Source organism: Rhodnius prolixus, unplaced genomic scaffold (assembly GCF_049639745.1).
Source record: "Rhodnius prolixus isolate KJV_2025 unplaced genomic scaffold, Rpr scaffold_9, whole genome shotgun sequence".
In the NCBI taxonomy this organism is placed as follows: Eukaryota; Metazoa; Arthropoda; class Insecta; order Hemiptera; family Reduviidae; genus Rhodnius; species Rhodnius prolixus.
This window is the reverse complement of record NW_027411604.1, coordinates 778,914-806,597: the sequence shown is the minus strand read 5'-3', so window position 1 is coordinate 806,597 and position 27,684 is coordinate 778,914. Positions and strand designations below refer to the sequence as shown.

General features: G+C 35.8%; 1 protein-coding gene and 1 long non-coding RNA gene across 4 annotated transcripts in view; one reads left to right on the top strand and one right to left on the bottom strand.

The window, feature by feature from the left end:
• Window positions 1-27,684, top strand: part of LOC141454420 (beta-1,3-glucosyltransferase) — a 136,213-nt gene that overhangs the window by 28,609 nt on the left and 79,920 nt on the right. The gene's annotated exons all lie outside the window — the stretch shown is intronic.
• The window catches only part of LOC141454427 (uncharacterized), a 131,722-nt gene that overhangs the window by 25,898 nt on the left and 78,140 nt on the right, over window positions 1-27,684 (bottom strand). The window contains exon 2 of the long non-coding RNA XR_012458715.1: window positions 20,091-20,175. This is a non-coding gene — a long non-coding RNA (uncharacterized lncRNA). The remainder of the gene's footprint in view (window positions 1-20,090; window positions 20,176-27,684) is intronic.

The window sequence follows — 27,684 nt, the reverse complement described above, 5'->3', positions numbered from 1 at the left end:
GGGAACATCCGGTGGGAATTGCGTTAAGCACGTATTGTTGGGGGGGGGGGCAAATAAATAATCTTAAAGAGAGCGAACGAGAGGGATGCTCGCAAGAAAGAAGGACGGAACTAGGACAGTTAGAGTTGTTATCAGCAGTAACAGATAAGACTGTAAAAGGCCTTAGCTCGCTTCTTGTAATGGCAGATCTCCCGTTATTGCAGGCCGGATAAACATCTGCAACCCTTTCGGTATTGGCTGCTCACGTCTTTTTTTTTTAGCCCTCCCTTCAGACTATTGGTTAAAAAAAACTACACTTTATTTAGTTCGATTCTACGATTGGTCAGATTTTTACTCTTCAATAAAATAGCGACGTTGGAAATATTTTTTAAAATTGTTGCTTCAAATGTTGATTTTGGTTTTAAAAATAATTACGAGCGTTTGAAACTTCATGTCCAGTTTATAAAAATCGATTAGGTTCATTTATCGTGCAGTTTTTTTAATCATTCGATAATCGTAGGTTAAATTGTTGTATCTCGTCCGAATTTCTCATATCGATAAAAACAGTCATGAAATAACAAGTATTTTTAAAATTGTTGCTTCAAATGTTGATTTTTGTTTTAAAAATAATTAACGAGCGTTTGAAATTTCCTGTTCACTTTACTAAAATCGATTAGGCTCCTATCGTGCTGTTTTTTTTTTTTTTTTAATCATTCGATAATTATACGTTATAAATGATTGTATCCCGGTCGAATTCCTCATATCGATAAGAACAATCAGTCATAAAAAAAAACAATGAAATAACAAGAATATTTCTACTCAAAACACAAGATACTTCCGGTGGAAACTCAATTTTGGAAAATTTGGCATGACCGCAATACTTAGACTGGAAAAAGGAAAAATAAAATCCTCATTTTTTTTTAAATATTTAAATTCTGTGAGTGTGACGCAATCAATATTTAAAGAAGCAACCTAGTAGAGATGCCGTCATAGCCAGAGCCAACGGCAAAAAAAGGTGGGCGTTGAAGTAAAACACGAGAGAACATTTACTCGTATTGAATAATTCACAGAAAAAGGAGAAGGGAAGGAAGTGCGTTTTGAGGAGGGAAAAAACAAGTAATTTACATAAAAAGTAATCACCACCAAATATTTTATACTTGAGGGGTCCCCTACAGACAACCCGCAACCCTGGCGAACTACAAGGAGTCTACATTTTATACCAAACACAACCAAACCAATATTAGTTGTAATACATTAAAATTCTAACGGTATCCCAGCCGAACCCTACAAAGTAAGATGACAGCTTTTGGTTAATTAAAATGAAAACACTCGTGCTCCAGACTCGAAACCACCACTCCCTATTTTCCTGTAATTATTCACCCATTATAATGGAAGGAATTTAAAAGGGTTCTAAGTGTTCTTGGTCTCTGGTTGAACGTCCAGGGTATGGTTTAAAAGTATTTGGGGGTTACCCAACTGATCACCACCGATGCTACCCCAATCTCTGGGGTGAAGGGGAAGTTCGACTGTCTTATAAATCTATGTGTGCCCCTACTCACACGGCTTTCTCTTAGTCTCAAGGTTCGAACTCATTAATTTTCTTCAAACTTGGAATCTTTGACCCCCCCCCCACATAATACTTACTGCCATCATCAGCGAATTTATCCGCCATAGTGTTTTTTCTGTTTTTCATAACACTGATCGTACGGATTCAATCCAAGTTTTACCATCGCTTATTACAACTAAAATTTCTTCATTCAGATTTTTTACTTATATCCCCCACTCGTACTTAAAACATCAGAATTATTATAATAACGTCACTTCCGGAACCTCGAACTTTTTATTGATGGCACACGTCATAAAACTTCCTGTATGAAGCTGATTGGATAGCGGCTGAAACGCCAACTAAAAAATGTAAATTGTGCCAAATAAAATCAAGACTGTTGCGAGTTGTTTCTGAATATATGTACTGTAAGCAGGTTTATTTATTTTCCAATAAAGTCTATATTTAGTTTAAAATTAAATGTATTTATGAGTTTATTTTATGAAAATAAATATTTATTTTAACAATTATTACTTAGTAGCATCATAAATAAACATGGCGACAATTTAGTGTAACCAGTACGAATTCGTGCCACACACCTTCGTACAACCACAACTTTGCATACTTCAAAAGCAGGCATTTGCTATTAGTAAAGTAAAGTAATTGCCTATTTTTTCAGGCTGCCTTTACGTCCAACTACCGAATCAGGTGCCGTGGACGGAGGCGACTAGCAAACAAACTTTACTGCAAATGTCTCATATGAACCATTAAAAGTATAGACCGGGGAATATAGCCTAACACCGCAATACATCTTAGCTTTGCTGGTCTAGCCTCTAACCGCTCGGCTATCGTGGTGACTAGACAACATACTTTACTGCAAATTTCTCATATTAACCATTAAAGGTTACCCTAGTACCGCAATACATCTTAGCTTTGCGGGGTCTAGCCTCTAACCGCTCGGCTACCGTGGCGACTAGCAAACATACTTTACTATAAATTTCTCATATTAACCATTAAAGGTGCAGACCGGGGAATATAGCCTAGTACCGCAATACATCTTAGCTTTGCGGGTCTAGCCTCGGCTACTTTATTTGCTATTAAATTACGTAAATACTTCATCCCTGGAAAAAGGTTTTTACAAAGTACACTTTAGACTCCCAAGACTTTTTTCTAAACTAATTTAAATTGCAATCGACTAATTATATTGAATGAAATTCTATTTCATAAACTTAAAACAGGATTTTGTTGTTACTGATATACTAATAAAGGGACACTGCAAAGAGCGGGAAGCAGCCTAGTGGCGGGAAAAAGGAGGATTTCACTAATTACACTAACTAATTAGATATATATGCAGTGTTAGGATCATCATTTATATTCATGGATAACTGGGAGGCACTTATTTGGGATAGCAAGGTTGTCGTCGAGGGCTTCGTATGAGAGGAAGGAGCCGTTGATATAGTAACCCAGTTTAGTGAGCTGCCCTTGGTAGGGTGGGTGCACGTGTACAAACAGAGGCTCAACTGTCGGTTTTGGGGTAGGCTTATTGTTTAGGGCTTATATTTAGGGCCCATTTCTCTATATTTTAGTAAGGCTTTCGAGATAGTGGCAGGGCTACTACAAACAATAATACTGTGGTGAGGGTGAGAGACGGAACCTAATTTCACCATAATAACCGGAAGCCAGACCGGCTCACATACAATGGAATCTCAAAACCGTTCATTTAAATATGTTATTAATGAAAACGGATCATTGGTTTTGGTCAAATTTACTATTTTACAAATTCATGAATATTCTGGACGAAGCCCTTCAAACCCTACTTGCTACCTACACACGCACACGCACACACACACACAAAAGCTTCCGCCATTTTGTGCCCTAACAACTCGAGCTGTGTAAATTCTGTCCGTTCATCGAGTCGAGTGTACAACTAAATTTATCACTCTATTTATGTATTCGTTTAATCCATAGATAATAATTTAACTCAACAATTTACCCAAATACAATTTAGCGCGCTAAAATAACAATATTACATTTGAATACAGTATTCACCAGCTGACTATGAGAAAATAAACAGCTGAAATCCCATTGCATCAAATTTTCTATCTTTCCCGGATTTCTAATTAGAGAAAATACCACGGTCTTAAAAAGTAAAGTAATCGCCAATTTTTGCAGGCTTAAAGACCAATTAGAGATTGTGTGGAAGAATATTATTTATTATTAACATTTTTTACTAAGAAATAAAAAGTAGCTGCACGTGGAATTCGAACTGCGGATCTCTCACTGACGAATCCACACTCCAAACACGATCGTGCTCAGATTTTGGTCAGTTATCAACGGAAATACAAAATTATGCGGGAAGCACATTTCAATAAAGTCTCTGTCAGTTTGTGAGAGAATACGTGCGTTTCCATAATTACTGTTCACCAGCTGTTAGACAAAAACTTGTAGGGCTATTCACTTTTATTTTTAAAATTATTTTCGTCCAAGAACGTTTATTGATGAATCTATTTGATCGGATATAAATTATGGCCTTTTATGGGATGAAACCTCAAAAAAACAATACCGATTAACCAAAAAACCAAATCGATATCAACAGGTTTAAGCATTTTCAGGCTTTAGTTTGCTGAAAATATGTCGTTAAAACCACACTAACACACATAGACAAGCGCTTAACATCCCATGTTCAGGTGGCTTCAAATAATAAAAAAAAAAAAACAGTAAAGTAATTGCCTATTTTTTCAGGCAGGCTTTACGCACAACTGTCACAAATTAGGTGTCGTGGACGGAGGAGACTAGCAAACATACTTTACTGCAAATTTCTCATATTAACCATTAAAGGTATAGACCGGGGAATATAGCCTAGTACCGCAATACATCTTAGCTTTGCGGGTCTAGCCTCTAACCGCTCGGCTACTGTGGCGACTAGCAAACATACTTTACTGCAAATTTCTCATATTAACCATTAAAGGTATACGTAGACCGGGGGAATATAGCCTAGTACCGCAATACATCTTAGCTTTGCGGGTCTAGCCTCTAACCGCTCGGCTACTGTGGCGACTAGCAAACATACTTTACTGCAAATTTCTCATATTAACCATTAAAGGTATACGTAGACCGGGGGAATATAGCCTAGTACCGCAATACATCTTAGCTTTGCGGGTCTAGCCTCTAACCGCTCGGCTATCGTGACGACTAGCAAACATACTTTACTGCAAATTTCTCATATTAACCATTAAAGGTATAGACCGGGGAATATAGCCTAGTACCGCAATACATCTTAGCTTTGCGGGTCTAGCTTCTAATCGCTCGGCTACCGTGGCGACTAGCAAACATACTTTACTGCAAATTTCTCATATTAACCATTAAAGGTATAGACCGGGGAATATAGCCTAGTACCGCAATACATCTTAGCTTTGCGGGTCTAGCTTCTAATCGCTCGGTTACCGTTGCTTCAAATACACTACTCCCCTTTTGTATTCCAAGAAAATAGAATACAAAATTTTGACTTTAAGAAAATTCAGTCAAACTGACAAACTTTATTTACAATCAAGTACCATTTTTTTTTTTTTTGTTAATAAAGTTTGAAATTAAAGCGTACTTAGAGTCCTCGTATTGTGTGAACTGCACTGATCAAGTTCTGGTTCCCAACATCCAATTTAGATTTAGTTTTTTTTTTTTTTTTAACGAGCTCCCTAGGGAGTGAAACATGAGTGGGAGAAAATAGAACTTGCTCAACTTTCTCTCGTTCGAAACGAACATAAATAATTACAGAACTGGAATCTTTTCACGCAATATATGGTAATATGTAAATAAAGTAAAGCAAATTTATATTTTATTTATTTTTCATGAAAATTGTTTTGTTGGAAAAACGGTTGCAATGATTTTTCTTTTAACTTGGTCTACAAAATAAAGGGGAGCGACAAAAGCTTTTCGTTGAAATTCCATTATAATGAAGTGTACGGCCCAAATCACCTGTTCATTACTTAAAAACAAATTAAATTTAGACGTGTACTGTTCATCCTATTGCACATGTTCCACGGCTCTGAAGATGCCCTAGTCTCTCTCTGTTATTTTCGAGAAAAACATGAAAAAAAAGATATTTTCTGCAACCATGTAAGAATGTTCTCATTACTCAATTAAAATCAGCTGTGTAATGCCCTGCTAGTGGGGAAAAATTCCCATTAGTGTCACTTTCCTCACTAGTGAGTGAAAAAACTTTATTGTGCTTCCTTGATATAAGAAGTTTTGTTATTAAATATTTTCTGTAAAACTTTAATATGCTTATTTAACGTAACTAAATAATTAAAAAACGAATATTAAAAAATAAAATAAAAATTTAAAGGAATATAGAAATAAAAATAATATTTTAATAAATAATTAGATATTTTTAATTATAACAGTTAAATAGGTTATAGTGTTACCTTATAGAAATCTAAAATGGATTCTAGTGATTCCTGTTTAGTTTTTTTTTTTTTAGTTAATAACCCTAATGGTTGCAGAAAAAATATAATATTTAACTCGAGTGTAAAGTATTTTCCACACACTCGGCAATTTGCACTTGCACTCGCCTCGCTTCGCTCGCTCGTGCGTGCAAACCCTGCCTCGTGTGATGAAAAGTACTACTTTCCACACTTGTTAAATAAAGAACTATTAATTAAAGTAGAACTTCCGATTTATAATTATTTCCGGTAATTGTAAAGTTTTGAGATCTGTCTGTATGCAGAGACTTCCGGTAACGAAAATTTGGACGCGATATTAATTAATTCACTTACTATAGTAAGAGAATGTAATGAATATTAACGAACATTAAAACACATTAATTGTATTAACGTCACGTGTATGACTGGCTATACTATAAAATGATTTATATATACATATATGTATATATAAATGCATCAATATGTATGTAGGTGAGGCTTTATTAAATTTCTATGCATTAACATTTTATACATACATTTGTATATTATATACATATATATAAGCATGCAAATGATGATGTATAGGAGACGCGAGCTATTTACTATTTGTTCGATATCCATTAGCCCCCCCCCCCCAGTCACCGCATCATCGTAGAACACCTTGCATCATGGTGACATCCTGTTAGCACATCCTGCAGGAGTACATTATGTACTTTGCATTGTTATTTATTGTAGATGGATGTTACTATATATTACTGTTCTTTACTTTTTACTAATTATAATTCTTAGGGGACGGGCCAAATATTCACTTCTTTTACGTAATTCAGTTTGTTTTTTTTCTGCAACTTGGAATTTATACTGAAATTGAAATGATGGAGTTTTGACAGGACGCATGAAATCTTAGCTCGCTCCCTCTAAAAAATAAAAAACCTCTCTGACGTCAATATTTCTTGTAAACCAAAATGGGAAAGTCTAGGATTTCCGCTCTCCGGCGGCCACTTCCTGGAAAACTGTTAACAGAAGCAGGTTTTTCATTTTTTCTTTGTTTGGTCATATATCTGGATAGAGAACATCATAAAATTTTTACTTATCGCTCGCTGTGTCCGTTTAGTTACCATTTTATAATTACTTCCCTTTAACCAAAACATACTCTATGATATAAATGAACTTACGAAATGTTTCTGTTCTGGAGTTAAACGTTCAGAGAGAGAAAAAAATGTGTTTAAATAAATATATTTATTTAATATATTTTAGATGGAGATACGAGATGTGGCTACTAGATAACGGAGACTATTGCTGTAAAAAACATTTTACTTTAAATTTATACATATTTAGTTATTATCACCTTCAATATACACCCCTCCCCTATCCCTACAACGCTCCACGCGAATTTACCATTGTTCCGAAACAGTGCTGGAAGTCTTTCTCTATGAGCTCCTGCATGACGCGTGCCGCTTTTTTTTCACACAGCTTCAACGGACTGAAATCGTGATGCTTTTAATGCAGATTAGACTTTGGGGAACAGATCTAAAGTCACATGGGAGGCCAGGTCAGGCGAATAAAAAGCGGATGGCCTAAAACTGTGGGATGTTGTACTTGGCTAGAAACGTCGTCCTGGACAGACAATGCAGTGTGCGCGTTGTCTTGATGGAGAACCCCCGTGACTTGTTCTTTCAAAAAAAAAATCGGGTCGTTTTGTTTCCTTACTCTTTCACCGGAGTTAAGCAAGCACCTCACGTTTAGTAATGTTGATTTAATTATAATCGATATTTTCATGTCCGTTTTTTGGACGAGGAAGGGCGACCTGGGCCTGGTCATCATCTCCGACGTCTTCTCGGCCATCTTAGAAACGCTTGAACTACTCAAAAAAACTTGCGCACGTGATACAACATTCATCGCCATAAACTTCTTTTAATAAAAGATAAGTTTCAGTAGCGGTTTTACCCGTTTTGTTGAGAAATTTCACGACAATTCGTTGCTCTACCACATGTGTAGTATCATGTTTTCACGGCAAAACGAAACTAACACCTCTTAAACAAACACGTCAGGTTCCGGTTAGACAGATTTCTCTACAAACACGTGAGAGACGCTGTAATCCGAAAGAGAAGGCTTTACGCTGCTGCACAGCTGTCGGTCTTTAAAGATTTGGCGCATGCATAATTCTTCTGTAGCAGTATCAGTCTCGTTATTTAATTACCACACCTCGTATATCTTTACATAGCCTTAAACGGAAGAAGAAATGAATATTATTATTTTTATTATATTATTGTTTTGTAAACTGAACTCTTGCTATAAAATTTTAATTTTAAAATCAATAAATAAATTTGTGATTCTTTTGTCCAATGGTTTAGCCTTCTGCAGGTTTCTGCTGGCTAAAGATCTATTACCACGATTCCCTTTGATTAATAATGGGTCCTAACCCATTTTCACATTTGTAGTACCCCCATGTTGTGCTTTGCTGGAGAATAAGATGGAAAAGGAAGGACTTCCGGTATACTCGTTGTCCATATTACAAAGGGTGTACAAACAAGTTTATCCACAATCGAACAATGAACAATAATGTGACTTAAATAGACGTAATAATACTAGTAGCATTTTCTTGTACAACATCCATCCTTTGGCAATACTATACTGCAGAAAAATCCATATTTTCCGATGGAATCACAATCTTGAAAATTAGATAAAAAAAAATCCTGGTCTTACTCTTTCTGTGGCAAAACAATGCTGAGGAAATAATAATCTTAGAACCTTTGGATATGAGTTTATTTTCATTCATAGAAATGTCTCTATTAAGGTAAAAGCATTCTCTGTCTTTCTGCAAGTCGGCGGCGGGCCTAAAATGTATCCTGGTGGTAACAATTGGATTGTCAAGTTGGGGAGGAGGATGAGGGCGTGTGGAGTTGTTATAAGAATGGAGTTGGAAGTAAGAGAACAAGGTGAAAAGCTTATCCCACTCCCAGAAGGGTAGTACTGGGATTTCCTTCCGTTGAATAGAGGAAGGCAGGGGTTGAAAGATCTAATTTGAGATAGTAAAAGGTTACGAGTCTTGAGTGGAGACGCAAACTGGGCTGTACCTGGCATTTCCAACATCCATCTTATTTCCAGGGGCTGCTTTTTTTCTATTTGGTAATCCAACGGGGTAGGAGGACCACCACCATCCAAGCGGGGCTGCACGCTCATCCAATGAGGAAGAAAAAAAATCGATAAGAGTTAATCGATAATTGTCTCCACCAAATAAGTGCTATTTTATTTACTTTGGTCTAACCCTTCTAAGGAACATCGCAGGTTCGTGCAGAGTCTTTATTTTACCATCGGCTTTCTATTGGGTTACCTTATATATATATATATATATATATATATATATATATTTTCATTTACTACATCGATGGCTTACTATGTTTTATCAGTATGTTTGCTAGTCGCCACGATAGCCGGAGCGGTTAGAGGCTAGACCCGCAAAGCTAAGATGTATTGCGGTACTAGGCTATATTCCCCGGTCTATACCTTTAATGGTTAATATGAGAAATTTGCAGTAAAGTATGTTTGCTAGTCGCCACAATAGCCGGAGCGGTTAGAGGCTAGACCCGCAAAGCTAAGATGTATTGCGGTACTAGGCTATATTCCCCCGGTCTATACCTTTAATGGTTAATATGAGAAATTTGCAGTAAAGTATGTTTGCTAGTCGCCACGATAGCCGGAGCGGTTAGAGGCTAGACCCGCAAAGCTAAGATGTATTGCGGTACTAGGCTATATTCCCCTGTCTACACCTTTAATGGTTAATATGAGAAATTTGCAGTAAAGTATGTTTGCTAGTCGCCACGATAGCCGGAGCGGTTAGAGGCTAGACCCGCAAAGCTAAGATGTATTGCGGTACTAGGCTATATTCCCCTGTCTACACCTTTAATGGTTAATATGAGAAATTTGCAGTAAAGTATGTTTGCTAGTCGCCACGATAGCCGGAGCGGTTAGAGGCTAGACCCGCAAAGCTAAGATGTATTGCGGTACTAGGCTATATTCTCCTGTCTACACCTTTAATGGTTATATGAGAAATTTGCAGTAAAGTATGTTTGCTAGTTGCCACGATAGCCGAGCGGTTAGAGGCTAGACCCACAAAGCTAAGATGTATTGCGGTATTAGGCTATATTCCCCGGTCTATATATAAAAGTTAGGAAATGTAGTGTGGAGACGGAAACATAAGTGAAGTTAAATTTTGTATATTCTAAACGGTTTAATAAACCTCTAATGATGGATGAAAAATCTGTCACTAGGCCAGGTATACCATGAACAAGCGTGTTACGATCAACATTTTTATTTTAAGGGCGTCACACTAGAAACTCAATTTACACACGCACCTATTTTTTTTTTTTTAAAAAAACATAATTTTAGTCATTTTTAATAACGCGACGAAATGTTCGTGTTAACTGCTCTGTTATAGACATAATCTTTCCATGTGCGTGTCTCGGCCAATAAGAAAAAAGGAAAAATATGGAAAAAATGTTTTAAAAAATATTAAATTATTGGAAAACGTAATTTTCATTTTGATTTTAATAAAAATGGACGCTTAATATATTATATGAAGAAGAAAATACATTCAGCATTGGGTTCTATGGTAAGGAAGAAAAAAATAATTCTATTTTCATATATATATATATATATATAGGTAGAAGGAAGAGAGAAAGAAGGAAGGGTGATATTTATCTGGAGATAAGTTCAGTAGAGGGAAGCTGGAGGGGCTAATTAAACCTTCCAATTCTGTTAACTATTGATTAAGCTTTATTTAAATAAAATTTTTAATCAGATTTAATATTTTTAACACACGATAACTGCTAGTTAATTTAGGATCTTTGGGAACTGGAGTTCTCATTAAACCGAAATAATCTACTTGAAGAGGCTGTGAAAATTTGGCCCAGAAATATTATTAGATACTTGTTAAAAAATAAATAAATAAATAAATAAAAATAAAACGGTTCTACTTATTGGTTAGAGGAGGCGTTAAAATTCGTATAATGGTGTCAACAATTACAGGAAATAGATACAAATTATCTTTATTCCAACTAATTAAAATTATTTCCTAGAGAACTAAATTCCCCCCCCCCCAAAAAAAGGGAAATAAAAGCAATAATTAAGGCCTAAATGAAAAATAATATTAATTAGACGGCACGTGATTGGTGTTTAGTTAGTGACGTACAGAGATGGGCGAAAATTTGATCAATTAAATACCAATTTTATGAATGATTGTAGAATATGTTTTATTTCAATTATGATGTGCCTAATTTTGATTTGATTGAAGAATTTTTGCTGAATAAAACAGTTAAGTTAAATATTACATTAATTTTTGTAGTTAAAATTTTTATTGCATGAGTTGATTCTTTATGAAATACCTACGGGGGGAAAAATAGTAAAAAAAATTCTAAACTATTGTTTTAATAGAGAAAATAGGCATTAAAAATCCTAATGGCGGATCGAATAAGTGTCTAGTGGGCGTGTATACTGGCCAATAGAATCGTAGGTAGGTGTGGAAGTAATCCACGCCCACATACCACTACTAAGTTCCACCATTAAGACTTTTTAATGGCTTTTATTTCTATTAAAACAATAGTTAGAATTTTTTCACTATTTTTCCCTCCATAGGTATTTAATAAAGAATGAAATTATGCAAAAACGAAAATAAATCATTTTCAATAATTATTTTACGTTTTACCATCAACTACGGTTATTGAATGATTGTAGAATATGTTTTATTTCATTTATGATGTGCCTAATTTTAATTTGATTGAAGAATTTTTGCTGAATAAAACAGTTAAGTTAAATATTACATTAATTTTTGTAGTTTAAATTTTTATTGCATGAGTTGATTCTTTATGAAATACCTAAGGAGGAAAAAATAGTAAAAAAATTCTAAACTATTGTTTTAATAAAGAAAATAGGCATTAAAAATCCTAATGGCGGATCGAATAAGTGCCTAGTGGGCGTGTACACTGGCCAATAGAATCGTAGGTAGGTGTGGAAGTAATCCACGCCCACATACCACTTCTAAGTTCCACCATTAGGACTTTTGAGGCGTCTTTTTCTTATAAAAAATGTACTCTAGAATTTTTTCACTATTTTTCCCTCCATAGGTATTTAATAAAGAATGAAATTATGCAAAAACCAAAATAAATCATTTTCAATAATTATTTTACGTTTTACCATCAACTACGGTTATTGGATGATTGTAGAATATGTTTTATTTCATTTATGATGTGCCTAATTTTAATTTGATTGAAGAATTTTTGCTGAATAAAACAGTTAAGTTAAATATTACATTAATTTTTGTAGTTTAAATTTTTATTGCATGAGTTGATTCTTTATGAAATACCTACGGAGGAAAAAATAGTAAAAAAATTCTAAACTATTGTTTTAATAGAGAAAATAGGCATTAAAAATCCTAATGGCGGATCGAATAAGTGTCTAGTGGGCGTGTATACTGGCCAATAGAATCGTAGGTAGGTGTGGAAGTAATCCACGCCCACATACCACTTCTAAGTTCCACCATTAGGACTTTTGAGGCGTCTTTTTCTTATAAAAAATGTACTCTAGAATTTTTTCACTATTTTTCCCTCCGTAGGTATTTAATAAAGAATGAAATTATGTAAAAACAATAATAAATTATTTTCATTAATTATTTTACGTTTAACCATCAACTACGGTTATTGAATGATTGTAGAATATGTTTTCTTTCAATTATGATGTGCCTAATTTTAATTTGATTGAAGAATTTTTGCTGAATAAAACAGTTAAGTTAAATATTACATTAATTTTTGTAGTTTAAATTTTTATTGCATGAGTTGATTCTTTATGAAATACCTACGGAGGAAAAAATAGTAAAAAAATTCTAAACTATTGTTTTAATAAAGAAAATAAGCATTAAAAATCCTAATGGCGGATCGAATAAGTGTCTAGTGGGCGTGTATACTGGCCAATAGAACCGTATGTAGGAGTGGGGGTAATCCACGCCCACATACCACTTCTAAGTTCCACCATTAGGACTTTTGAGGCGTCTTTTTCTTATAAAAAATCTACTCTAGAATTTTTTCACTATTTTTCCCTCCATAGGTATTTAATAAAGAATGAAATTATGCAAAAACCAAAATAAATCATTTTCAATAATTATTTTACGTTTTACCATCAACTACGGTTATTGGATGATTGTAGAATATGTTTTATTTCAATTATCTTGTGCCTAATTTTAATTTGATTGAAGAATTTTTTTCTTAAAATTAAAACCTTAAAATTTCTAAAAAGGAAGTTTATAAAACCTTTTCTTTAAGACCTCCTAAATAAATAAAGTTGCTTGGAAATATTGTACTATTGTTATAAATGTAATATTTCTACTTGTATTATTTAGTGTGTAAACGAAGATTATACAAATAAATCGATTTTAGAAATAATCGTTTGCTAACTGTAAACTTATTCCCTTATACTCTTCTAAATTTTGAACCACAATTAACTTTTAAATCGTGTTAATATTTTACAGGATGTTATGGCCGTAGATTTCACTGGAATGGCACTTAGACGGAAGTCCCTCTCTCTCTCTCTCCCTCCCTCAAAAGAGTCCTTTTATGAATTTCCCTTGGAAAGTGTTTCAAGTAAATATTATAGGGAGAAAATCCCGTGAAAACGGAAAAATCGATTCAGTAAAGAGGCCTTTCCGGTTGGTTTAATTTCAACCCCAAATTAAGTCTAATATTTGAATCTAAACTAAATTTTAAATTAGATGATACATCTATCGTTTTGTGGGCTATCTTCTTACCCAGAAATAAGGGAATGGTGCAGAAAGTAAGTTTGGTAAGAATTGAGGGAAGTAGTTGGGGTTAGGCTGAAGTAGCCAAACAATGTGTGGCTACGTGCTAAGTGATGAACGAAGAAGAATGATATTGGAGGAAATGGTACTGGCAAGAGAATAGAAAAACAAGGAAGGGGACCCAAGTAATGTGTTAAACAGCCCTAGTAGTACGTCCCTAGGGAGGAACTTGAAGGGATAGTGTTAGTGTGAAGGGAGGCGCATTTTTCCCCCTCCTCTCTCTGTTGCTCTACACCCAACCACAGACCGACGGCCGCCGCACAAAACGGTCAAAACTCCCCCGATCCACGAGTACGTTCTACATATCAAACCATTCCTGCCAATTCTCCAAAACTTTCCTACCTGGTTTTTGGTCGTAGGCTCTCCCACACATACAGGACCCCAGCCCTTGGAAAAGACAGAAAAAAAAACCTTTACTCCGGGTTCTAACTTGACAGTTAGAGGGTGCCAGTAATGGCATTCCCGTGTGCATGTCAGTCATCTGATGCAAGAACCCAGAGTAGGTGGATGGAGTTGTGTTACTGATTAAATATTACTGAATGTCTAGTCCTGTCATACTGGAGAAGTGACTGAGTATATCGTATTTAGACCCGGAAAATATATATACTAGTATAACGGAAGGTGAGGAAATGAAAAGGAACGTTCATTATACGTTCTTGTCTGCATTTGCAAAAAAAAAAAATTAATCAGCTGATTTAAATAAACTACAGCTGATATATTTAATTTTTTAAATAAATAGAAAAGTCACGTGACAGTCTAATTTAATATTTGTTTAAGCTTCTCTCTTTTTTTCTTTTTTTTTTTTATTGTAAATGGAGTAAATGTGACATTAAACGTGGCAGGTCTTGTCACACTTTATGCATGGCTGGTGAATATTAAAGTGAAAAGTAAATGGGGTTGGGGGCGCAAAAAATTGGATTTTCTAATCCTGGTTTGCAACTAGAACAAATCTGGGGGAGCTGCACACACTTCCTCTTACTCAAGTATTGTGACGTATTATCATTAATATTATTAATAAACACTCGGATTATTTGGAGCCATATTCAGTTCTTAGTTTGTAAAAACGTAAATTAAATAATCTTACAGCGAAGTCAAACCCCCCCCCCCCCCACAACTAATATGACGTTTTCCAGAATAGCCTGGGGTGGCATTTTCAAGAAATTGAATAAAGTGGTGGGGGGGCACTTCCGGTATCTTTAAACTCGATTTTTAACAACACATTCAACCTTTTCTTTCCCTTCGTAAGTTTTGAGCTAGAACCGTCCCTTATAGTCCCTATAATACTTTAGATGGAAGTTACAGATTTTCTAGACGAAAAAAAAATCGATTCCAGTAAAGTGGCACTTCCGGTAAGCCAAATTTTCTTTAAAAGTTTGGAAAATTTCGTCTCAAAATTTGATATTTTGATTAACAGGAATGGCACCCTTTTGACTTAATTCTAACCGGAAATGCTAAATTAGTGGGAAACATTTTTTCCCGGAAAATCTGATTAAGGGTTTTTTTTTAAGTGCGAAAACTCAAACCAGCAATCACATTACTTCCGGTCGCAGGCTAGGAAGAGAATGGTAATAGTTTTGGAGACTTAAATAGTTCATGAGTAAATAAAAATTAATAAAATAAAAGTAGTTTACAAGAGGCTATTCAAAGTTAGGGCCATAATAAAATATTTAATTACTAGTATCGATTAAGCCATTATCGTTGACAATAAAGCTCAAGCTTGTTTCAGTAAAACTTTTCCCCTACTTATTTAGCTTTATGAACAAGATTGGGCGGCAAAAAATAAATATTACTCCCGCTCTAAATTTTTCCACTTTCCTGTCTCACTTCTTGAGAGTTTGAAATTATTGCGGGAATAAATTGTACTAATCTTGTTTTAAGTATTTTTTTTTTTTTTTTTTTTTTTATGATTTAAGACGCGTCAACATCTAAGGTTATTGGCGCCCGGAGCTTTTTTCAGTGCACTGCCGGCCTCCGGACAGTGTTCTCTTGTTACAGACAACACTGTCCATCACCGGACAGTGAGGCTGTAAGAAGCTCCTAGGAAGAGAAAATCTAAGGTTCAGCAGCTGGATTCGAACCCGGGACCTCAGCGTGGGAGTCCAGTACGCTAACCGCATAGCTAATCCCTTCCCTTGTTTTAAGTATTTTTTTTTTTTGTCTCCTGAAGGTTATGATGGTTCCAGGATATTTTGTAGGGAAATTTATTTTCCTAAAAATAGGGGAAAATGTTTTTCTATTAGCGCTTAGCTCCTCTGTCAGTGTGCATTGCTAGAAATGGTTCCCAAAATATAAGGAACACATTTAAAAAGTATTACGCAAAAGGAAGGAAGCAGCAAGGAAAAGTTCTAAATGATTTTTCTCCAATTTCCCCAGTTCTGGTCTTTCTTTGTTTTCCTCGGGACTCTCAGAAAAAATGTAAATTTCATATTGTACTACAATTTTTTCCGGTAAAATATTATTTTACCCAGTTCTGTGAGGAAAACTTAACCTCTTGTCTATATATTTATACAATAAAAGGGAGTATTGCAGTCGTGAACATTTTCAATTTAGGGTGTTCGCCAGAAAATAGACTTTTCTTTTTAAGACAAGAAAAAGTTTTTCTTTTTTTTTTGTGTGTGTGTCGGTCTGTCTGTCAGTACATTTAGATACTACTCTCACTTTACACTTGCACCAATCTGTTTGCATAAATAGGCATATTCTATATCAGCTGACCGTGTGCGCTATCTTGAGTGCACAATGTATCGGCTCGCGTCACCTTGTTATCTCTCATCGAAAAAAAAAAAACGAGTAGTATTTCCGGCAATTCAGTGCGTAAAAAAAAAAAAATCAAATTCTACATTTCCGGAAAATCCGTTCAGCGGAACATGTGATGCGCACAAAATACTTTTTTTTAGGTGAAGATTTATTACAGCCAAAGAGATCCACTGTAGAGATTAATTTTCATTTTTAACCGGAAACGCTGTTTACTTGATATTTGCATTAGTAAAGTCGCCTCCCCCCCAAAAAAGTAAGTAAATGGCCACGCTAACTGGGCGGAAGTTTCTCTTTTAAACGAACCAACCAAACTGCGAGACTGTAGCATTTTTATTAGTTAGCGGAAATGATATAAGTTTTCCCGTACATGGAAAATACATACGCAAACTTCTTTTCTATTATTAAAGCTAATTATAATGTATTAGGAAAGTTCAAACTTTTCTCCTTAAAAATCGTATATAATTTTCTTTCCACTAAAACCCAAACTAAGTTTGGGAGGAAATTCTGTGAACAGAAAAATTTTTCCTAAGTTTGAACTTCGACAAAACGTTGTAAAAAAGGAAGTCATGTTTAAAATTTTTTTTTTAAAATTTTATTTTCCAACAATTTCCCTGTCACAAGTTGTTGACCCTAATTTTCCAACAGTGATCGTTATGAGTTAAACTCACTTTTAATACCATCTACGTACATTGTTGTCCATTGTACAGTTTTTACCAGTAATAATTGCAAATAATAATTAATATAATTGCTTTATATATTGCGTGTTTTCCATTAATGGAAAATTGAATTTTCACCATAGAGGTGTGAAAATGAAATTTAAGATTTTTCTTAATTGAAAATTGGTAAAACATTAATCAGCTTTTTTAAACTCATTGTTCATTATGAAGTACCTGATTTCCGTTCAGTTTTTTCACCATCACTATCTCGAGGTTTGATAAGTTTTTCCGGCAAAGTAGATTAAACGAAAGCCTTATTGTATTCGTGTTAATTGTGGGAATATATAAAAGAAAAAATCGATAATAATAATCGATGAACAGGGAAGGGATTATATGCGGTTAGCGTACTGGACTCCCACGCGGAAGTCCCGGGTTCGAATCCAGCTGCTGACTCTTAGATTTTCTCTTCCTAGGAGCTTCTTACAGCTCACTGTCCGGTGATGGCCGGCAGTGCACTGAAAAAAGCTCCGGGCGCCAATAACCATAGATGTTGACGCGCCTTAAATCATAAAAAAAAAAAAATAATAATCGATGAACAATTTTTTTTTTTATTGTATCAGATTACGATTACGTCCATACCAGATTATCGATTTGGACGATCTCATACACACACTATTTAAACAAAACTTTTATGAATTATAACCCTATGAATTGTACAATAATAAGTGAGAATATCGTATATTAATAAACAGCTGATCGTTTTTCTTATTGACAGAGAGAAAAGCAGCAAGATGAAGGACAATTCAGTTTTGGAGTTATATCGCCTTTTCTCTCTTTTTTTGGTCGAAGAGAGGCGACGAATAAAGTGATCCAACGCAAGAAGAAATTCGAATACAAAGAAGAAGTTAAGGAATGTTGTTATTGTAGTTGTGGTGGGGGATAATAGTTTTAGTTTGCTTTAGTAGTTTAGGCTAAAGTAGTTTTCTCTTTTTTACACAAAGAGCAGCACAGTAGCCATTCTTCTCTGGACTAAGAGAGAGAGGAGTGTTCACTCTCTCTCTCTCTCTCTACTTCCTTTTTTCTTTTCTCGCAAAATTGAATAGTTTTAGAGACAAACAGACAAATGCAATAACTTCGCCTTAGGTCCAGTTTGAGCATGTCCACCTCCTTGTTGAGCTGTTCAAGTTACAGCTATTTGAGTTTTTTTTTTTTTGTTTTTTTTTCTCTTTCTCTAAAGAGGATCTATTGTTTTTATTGCATCAGCACCGGAAGCAACACTTTTCTACTGTACTTTGAGTGAGAATGCTCACTTGAATTTCTCTTAAAATTAAATTTTCTCAAAAGTTGCGTAGAATATGTCGTGAGAGAAAATGGCTTTAAACAAAAATATGTCGTGAGAGAAAATAGCTTTAATAATATTTCAGTGTGCCGATTACCGAACTTCCGGCCAATATTCTTACCGAGCGGTTTAAAGCTAGACCCGCAAAGTGAAGATGTATTGCGGTACTAGGCTATATTCCCCCGGTCTATACCTTTAATGGTAATATGAGAAATTTGCAGTAAAGTATGTTTGCTAGTCGCCACGATAGCCGAGCGGTTAGAGGCTAGACCCGCAAAGCTAAGATGTATTGCGGTACTAGGCTATATTCCCCGGTCTATACCTTTAATGGTTAATATGAGAAATTTGCAGTAAAGTATGTTTGCTAGTCGCCACGATAGCCGAGCGGTTAGAGGCTAGACCCGCAAAGCTAAGATTTATTGCGGTACTAGGCTATATTCCCCGGTCTATACCTTTAATGGTTAATATGAGAAAGTTGCAGTAAAGTATGTTTGCTAGTAGCCACGATAGCCGAGCGGTTAGAGGCTAGACACGCAAAGCTAAGATGTATTGCGGTACTAGGCTATATTCCCCGGTCTACACCTTTAATGGTTAATATGAGAAATTTGCAGTAAAGTATGTTTGCTAGTAGCCACGATAGCCGAGCGGTTAGAGGCTAGACCCGCAAAGCTAAGATGTATTGCGGTACTAGGCTATATTACCCCGGTCTATACCTTTAATGGTTAATATGAGAAATTTGCAGTAAAGTATGTTTGCTAGTCGCACGATAGCCGAGCGGTTATATTCTGAGTTCGGATTTCTACCCACCTTTAATTAATAATGCGTAAATAATACCTTGAAAAGAATATATTATTTATGTTTATTTTTGGTGAGCATTACTCAGGATTTAAGTTAGAACCTCCTGAAATGCAGTGAAAGAAAGTTGTACAAGATTTGGTTTTATTACAGCCGTAAGAAAAAAAATAACAAGACAAAAAAAAGATATATATTTTTCTCTGGGGCTCCGCGTATATTATTTTAAATTTATTTTATTTTTAACTTTTTTAATATTAAGGAAGCATAATAAAACATTTGTTATCTGTCTGCTAAGTAGGACTGGCAGTTCGGCCGTAAGTTACCCCCACCCTATGTATATTTCATTTCATTAGCGCTGTTTGGTGGAGGGGTAGGTAGACTGGTTGCAGTTCGCACCTGTACCCCTGTCGACTTGGAAAATAAAATATATTTCCATTTTCTTTTTTTGTTTTTCTTTTACTAACACTGGACGATATCTCCTCGACTTTTCCTCACGGCCAACATCTTTTGCAATTTAAAAGGAGTATTTATTTAAAAAAAATTTCTCCCCCCCCTGGATAGAAATTCACTCTTAGCCGGTTTCTATTTTTCTTTCTATTCTTTGTTTTCTTCAAACAATTTATTAGACTTAGTCTTAATTAATTTTTACAAATCTTAATTATATAGCTACCGATCTAAAAATCTTATTTTTTGTTAAGTGAATGCATTTATGTATGGCTCCAAATAAATGGCTTATTTATTTTCTAAAAAATTGTATAAATACCTGTACATGTTTATCTAAGCCTTGTTAGTGACTGTCATGATCTGCAAGCTGATTTACCTACAACTTTACTGCGCCATCCTCACATCTGAAAGGATGTATTCAAGTTATAATAATTATCTCTAAAAATCCAAGAACATATTTTGATTCGGAAAACAGTTACGAAGAGGGCTTTTCCATTTTATAAACATGTAGACATCGGTCATTAAAAAATATCATGCAGTCATTCCTACATAGTTGAAAAAAAAAAAAAAACGCTTTTACAATTAACTGAGTTTTTCAAAACCCATGTTTTCAGGTCAATCAAAACAGGACTAAAGATATACCCAACCATGACTAAGCTAAGCCCAACAAGGACCAAGGTAAACCTAACCAGAACAAGATGAACTCAGCTAGAAGTAAGATAGTTAAACTATAGCAGGACTAAGACAGTTAAACCGAACTAGGACTAAGGTAAATTCAACCAGAACAAAGTAAACCCAACTAGGACTAAGGTGAATTCAACCAGAACAAAGTAAACCCAACTAGGACTAAGGTAAATTCAACCAGAACAAAGTAAACCCAACTAGGACTGAGGTCAACCCAACCAGTACAAGATGAACCCCACTAGGACTAAGAAATTTAAACCCAACTAGGACTATGGTAATCCTCACCAGAACAAAGTACTCCCAACCAGGAAGGACTAAGACAGTTAAACCTAACTAGAACTAAGGTAATCCTAACCAGAACAACGTAAACTCAACCAGTAAAGACTAAGACAGAAAAAAACCAACTTGGACTAAGGTAATCCGAACCAGAACAAGGTAAACCCAACCAGTAAAGACTAAGACAGTTAAACCCAACTTGGACTAAGGTAATCCGAACCAGAACAAGGTAAACCCAACCAGTAAAGACTAAGACAGAAAAAAGCCAACTTGGACTAAGGTAATCCGAACCAGAACAAGGTAAACCCAACCAGTTAGGACTTAAACCCAACTTGGACTAAGGTAATCCGAACCAGAACAAGGTAAACCCAACCAGTAAGGACAAAGGCAGTTAAACCCAAGTTGGGCTAAAGTAATCCGAACCAGAACAAGGTAAACCCAACCAGTAAGGACTTAAACCCAACTTGTACTAAGGTAATCCGAACCAGATCAAGGTGAACCCAACTAGTACTAAGTTAGTTGAACCCAAATAGCAGTTATGTTTCAATCGATAGTCAACAGCAGTTATTAGGTCAGTCCATAGTTTTGGCCATTTTATAATATTTTAATACGAGAAACATTAATTGAATAATAACTATTACACCCGCACAGGTACAGGTGATTGTAGCTGATAATAATCTGGCCTCAGAGTGTTTCTTAGTTTTATGCCACTTATTTTGTAACCAATTACCTGTGCAGATTATTATGTATTAAAGAAAATTGGTTGAACTGCGTTATAAATAAAATGGGAGTTATGGTAAAATATAAGGATAATTTGGCGATATTATTATTCGATAGTAAAACTTATTTTACGATTATCAGATAGGAAAAAAAAAGTAGGAACTGACTTAGCCTTAATGGTGGTTTGAAGTAGTCAATTTAGTCGAATCGATTCTAATTTTAGATTACGGAGAATTTTTGCCGACAAAATTGATTTTGTAAAAAAAAAAACTGCGAACTGCAATGCATCTCTTGCTACGAGAACAAAGGAAGTACTACGATAGTGTACAGTCACATATACTGAGATTTTTTTTACCGGATGTACTAATGTATTGAGGTTCCAAAACAAGAGTGATTCTTATAAAGTGATCTGTGAGTGTACGTGTGCGTGAAGATGGTAGTTCAAAAAATCGCAGATACGATCTTAGCCATGCTCGATTAGTGAGTGCGACAGTTTGAAATTCACTATTAGATGTTAGTCTGGTTCTTCCGCGGCCTGTGGCTTCTTCTTAGTTGTACTTCCTTTGTTGGTGTCTTGGGTCTAACTTTGCTCCCTCTACTTCCAGCATCAAGCGTGGGGGGTGAAGTGAAACGGGGTAACCTTTCACCCGGACAGTTGGCTGGCTAAATACTTTTTTTGAAAACAGTTCATCAGGACCGCTCCTCTGCATCTGGGGACCCCAGTTTGGGCTTAGATGGGAACACACCTGCCTAGATCTTGGCAATTATGCATCTGTTTTTCAGGCGGAGTTGGATGCCATTGAGATGGCAGCTACTTTACTACGCTGGAAGGGATTTGCCGATACTGATATTAGGTTCTTCACGGGGAATAGCCAGGCTGCAATTAAAGCTCTGGCCTCCTCCTAGTAAGAACCAAATTTTGGTCAATTCTTGCCATGCTGCTCTCAACTTGTTGGGAGCTTTGAATACTGTTTCGGTTGCTTGGTCCCCTAGTCACTCTGGGATTTTGGGTAAAGAACTTGCTGATGAAACAGCAAAGGAAGGAGCTGCGACGATAACAATGACTCCTCAGCCCATTATCCCTGTGTATCCTATCGACGTTGTAGAACAGAGCAGTGGAGCAGTGGATTTAGAAAGGAAAATCGGAAACGGTGGAGATCCCGAGCTGACTGCCTTCTGGCTAAGGAAATTCTTGACCTGTCAAAAACTTGGCTATACTTAGTTGGTTTTAGCTGGTCCCGGATCCGCCAGTTTGGTTGAGTGGACATGCGAATTTAGCGTACCATCTTTTCAAATGCGGCCTTACCCAGTCGCCAATCTGAGTCCAATGAGACTGTGCGGCACTTTGTAGAGGTGTGCTCCGTTTATTCTAAAACTAGATTTCTCGTCTTCGGGAGGTTAAATGTTTCCCTACCGGAGATTGTAGCATCCGCTCGTTGTCTCTTATATGCCCGCAGTAAGTGGATTTCAAATCTGGTCTTTATATCGATCAATTGTCCTTCTTATTTTCTTAATCAGGGGATTGATGGTCGTAGGGATTATTTAAAAAGTTAATCCTACTATGGCTGTATGTCTTTATAGCCCCACAGAACGGTGTGGATGTTGAAATCTGTGAGCATTTCCTGCAGTGCCTTTATGATCACTGCCGCTAGTGTGTTGTGTGTGTGAATGTGTGCGAGAGAGAGAGAGAGAGATAAACTGTGTGGGAGAAGCGGAAACGGATACAAGCAGTAATTTAAGTAAGAGAGAGACTAGAGTGTGACGAACACTTTGTGAAGTATATGTTGTTTAAGAGTTTGTGGGGTGATTCTGGGAAGAAATGTAATATAATGCTGGGCTTACACTACGCCACTCTCTAGCCACGGGTTGGCTGGAGGCAGTAGGCGTTACTCAGAGGCGGCGGCTATGTATAAAACAGAGACTAAAACCTTGTTTTTAGGCGGACGGTAAGAGAAATGCAATGAGTGTTACTAATTACATCTTGGTTACACCGCATTGACTCCTAAGGCAACTTTAGAATGAGATTGTTATAAGGAAGTCATAGGGGAGCGTTATAAAAGGTGGGTTCAGCGGAGGCGGCTGGTGTATCCAACATCTTAACGTTACCAAGATAAAACCCCTGCCACCAGCAGCATCAAGTCCAAGGACCTTCTTTAAGGCCGAGCATGTTTACTCATCAGCTCCCACAGGGATTTACTCGGCAGAACTGCACCCTAACACATACACAAGCATCCTTCGCCGAGTATATTCATTATTACATCACTTAAAGACCTGTAAAGATGCTTGCTGCTACGTCTAGTAAAATGAACGTAACAGACAAACTCCTCATTTCCTTGGCTTGCTTTAATGTAACAACATTTTGCCTCAGGTTTTCCTTCAACCCCATTAGTCAGTGGAAAACCCCTTTTTATAAAATCCTCTTGTGAGGGAGTGGCTCACACTTCATATATGTTGTTAATACCAACTTAACACACACACACCTTAAAGAAAAACCTCTTTTTACCCAAAAATCATTAACATTTTCTTGAAGTATGTGGATCATCATAAAAATAGGCGTAATGAGGGGTCGGAGATTAGATGGGTGGTTAGCTTACCGTGGGATTCCCTCGTGGATATCCCAAGTTTGGATCCAGCTGATTTCCCTTAGAAACCAGTGGGTCCCAACCTATTTTTGTTCGCCCCGTACCCCTAAAAAAGAACTTTCTCTCGAACCTCACACCCCCCTGAAATTTATATATTGTTCCAGGATATACTCGTATTTATAACAAAAAAAAAAATCAAACACGTACTTTACAAAACGTTTTTTAAAGAAATTATTTCGTTATTTAGTTACTTATGTACGATATATACATATATACAAGAAGAATACATATGGAAGAATGAAAGATAAATGGATGCGTGAAAGGCAGGAGGAAAGAAACTACCCAATGGTAGTTATATAGTGATAGGATATAATGATTTTCAGGTTTTCAGCCTACAAGGAAGTCTCGAAGCCACTGGCGATTCAGTCGGCGAGTAGGATTAGGGATGTCAGAGGAGGCGGGAGACAGAACAAGAGGATTAGAGCAAGTAGAGAGAGCAGTATGGAATTTTTATGGTAGCACTCTGTATAGGAGAGAGGAGAATGTGAGGAGGAGAATACGAGGAGAAGAGGAGGAGGAGAGAGGAGTGATAGGAGAATAGAAACAGGAGACTGCAAGGAAGTTGCGGTGCCATTGGCGATTCAGTCGGCGAGGAGGATTATTAGGGATGTCAGAGGAGGCGAGAGACAGTACAAGAGGATTAGAGCAATTAGAGAGAGTAATTTGGAATCTGCGATATTTCGTCTTGACGAGTTGTTCTATGAAGGGAATGTTGAGGTCGTTGTGACGTAGAAAGGAGCGTCAGCTATCTGTCGGCAGTAGTTTTGACTGAAATGTCCTGCACAGTCCGTATGTTTGTAGGTTTGGCTGAACCTCACAGCTCTAGTCCGAAAGTACCACATAGGTTTGAGAATAGTACTGTATATTAAGCGTTTGAGTTCAATGGGCAATTTGGAGCGTCGTCCCAAGAAGTCTGTAAAGCAGTTTCGCACGTCTTTATAAAAAATAATAATTTCCTTGAAATATGTCAAGATAAAATAATGAAAAATATTTTGAATAACAATAATATCCTATTATTTACCTGGACTTTTCTCGCATCCCCAGGTTGGGAAACCCCTGCCTTAGATATACTCTTTATAAGGAGCTTCTTTCTTACAGTTCACTGTCTGGTGACGTAACGTAAGAACACTAAACCGGATGTTGATGAGCTTTAAATTAAAAAAAAAAATGTTGGTGAACTCGAAATTGTTTAATTAGTAACCACAACATATGGTTACTCCGCCCTTCTCCACAGAGCTAAGTAAGTAGCCGCCATCTTTATCAAAAGAGCTAGTAAAGAATATTTTCATCTGAAAAAAAAAAAATTCTTCCCATTTTTTTGTTTTCTTTACTCATTTATGTCTGTGTGTAGCTTTTCCGGAACATGGTGAGGGAAAAAAATGCCTACGTCACCTCATTAATCTTTGAAAGTGTAATTTATTTTTTCTTCCAATGCCTTTTATTTCTATTTTTTGTTCTCTCTTGAGGAACAAAAAAATAGAACAAAAAAATTAGGAGAGAGACAGGCGAGAGGAGCCAGTAGGTCTCCGGACGATGAGAGTTATGCGGCGCGTTTTCACAGCATCCACCTCCCTAACCCTTCCTTCCTCCACGGATAAACTGACCGCAGTGCTGGGTAGGTCCCCTGCACCCCCCAGTTAAGGGGCCACCACGTCTAAAACAAGCCACTAGACCCCCAACCAAATACTCTACTAGTAATTACTATCTCAATTATTCATAAAAGATAACGAATTTCGTATATTTTCTACATTGTGTACAGGATGCAGGTGTACAGGATCCTGCTGGAGTGTTTTTTTTTTTTTTATCTACTTCCCTGGAGTGTGCAGATGGGTGTCGTGCGAGAGAGATAGAGAAAGAGAAAGATAACCAACCAAGACTAAAAAATAAACTAAATCAAGAAAAATAATTTGCAGTGCTTTTTAAGGCTTCGCTTTAGGTGAGGAAAATCGCCTCAAATTTTCACCGGAAGTATTCTTCTTTGATATCCTCTGTATCCGGAAAAAGTGTGTGTGTGTGTCCTTGTGTTAGCGGTAAAAACAACTCAACCGGAAGTAACACTTTATTATTAAAAGGATTTTAATCTTTATTTTTATTATAATTATTATTTTTATTTCTCTTACGTACATTTATTATTCCTGAAAACTCAATTTAGTTCTACAACCATTTGTTTAAAATATTTTGTGCTGGAAAATTCGTTTTAAGGGCACTTCTGGGGGGGACGCTTTTCTCTGAAGGACCCTTTAGTGGGTTGATGCAAAAGGGAACAGTAGTTGATCTAATGGTTTGCAGAGAGGGTGCCCACCATTCAAGTTAAAAAACTCAGAGCTAGTTTAAATATGAAAAAAAAGAAGATAAATTTAGTGGAATTCAATGAATTCTTTACCGAATTGTAGAGAATAGTTAGCTGTATAACTGATATAATTAGCGACGTTTTAGTGATAATAGTTAATGCAATATAGAAGGTTAAAGTTTTGTGGTTTTCAAATTGGTTCAAATTTCAAAAGATTATTTCTCTTTTTGTTTGGCTTGTAATTCAATGAATTCTTTACCGAATTGTAGAGAATAGTTAGCTGTATGGCTGATATAAATAGCGATGTTTTGGTTATAATAGTTAATGCAATATAGAAGGTTAAAGTTTTGTGGTTTTCAAATTGGTTCAAATTTCAAACGTTTATATCTCTATTAGTATTGCTTGGAATTTAATGTATTCTTTACCGAATTGTAGAGAATAGTTAGCTGTATGGCTGATATAAATAGCGATGTTTTGGTTATAATAGTTAATGCAATATAGAAGGTTAAAGATTTGTGGTTTTCAAATTGGTTCAAATTTCAAACGTTTATATCTCTATTAGTATTGCTTGGAATTTAATGTATTCTTTACCGAATCGTAGAGAATAGTTAGCTGTATGGCTGATATAAATAGCGATGTTTTGGTTATAATAGTTAATGCAATATAGAAGGTTAAAGTTTTGTGGTTTTCAAATTGGTTCAAATTTCAAACGTTTATATCTCTATTAGTATTGCTTGGAATTTAATGTATTCTTTACCGAATTGTAGAGAATAGTTAGCTGTATGGCTGATATAAATAGCGATGTTTTGGTTATAATAGTTAATGCAATATAGAAGGTTAAAGTTTTGTGGTTTTCAAATTGGTTCAAATTTCAAACGTTTATATCTCTATTAGTATTGCTTGGAATTTAATGTATTCTTTACCGAATCGTAGAGAATAGTTAGCTGTATGGCTGATATAAATAGCGATGTTTTGGTTATAATAGGTAATGCAATTTAGAAGGTTAAAGTTTTGTGGTTTTCAAATTGGTTCAAATTTCAAACGTTTATATCTCTATTAGTATTGCTTGGAATTTAATGTATTCTCTACCAAATTGTAGAGAATAGTTAGCTGTATGGCTGATATAAATAGCGATGTTTTGGTTATAATAGTTAATGCAATATAGAAGGTTAAAGTTTTGTGGTTTTCAAATTGGTTCAAATTTCAAACGTTTATATCTCTATTAGAATTGCTTGGAATTTAATGTATTCTTTATCGAATTGTAGAGAATAGTTAGCTGTATGGCTGATATAAATAGCGAT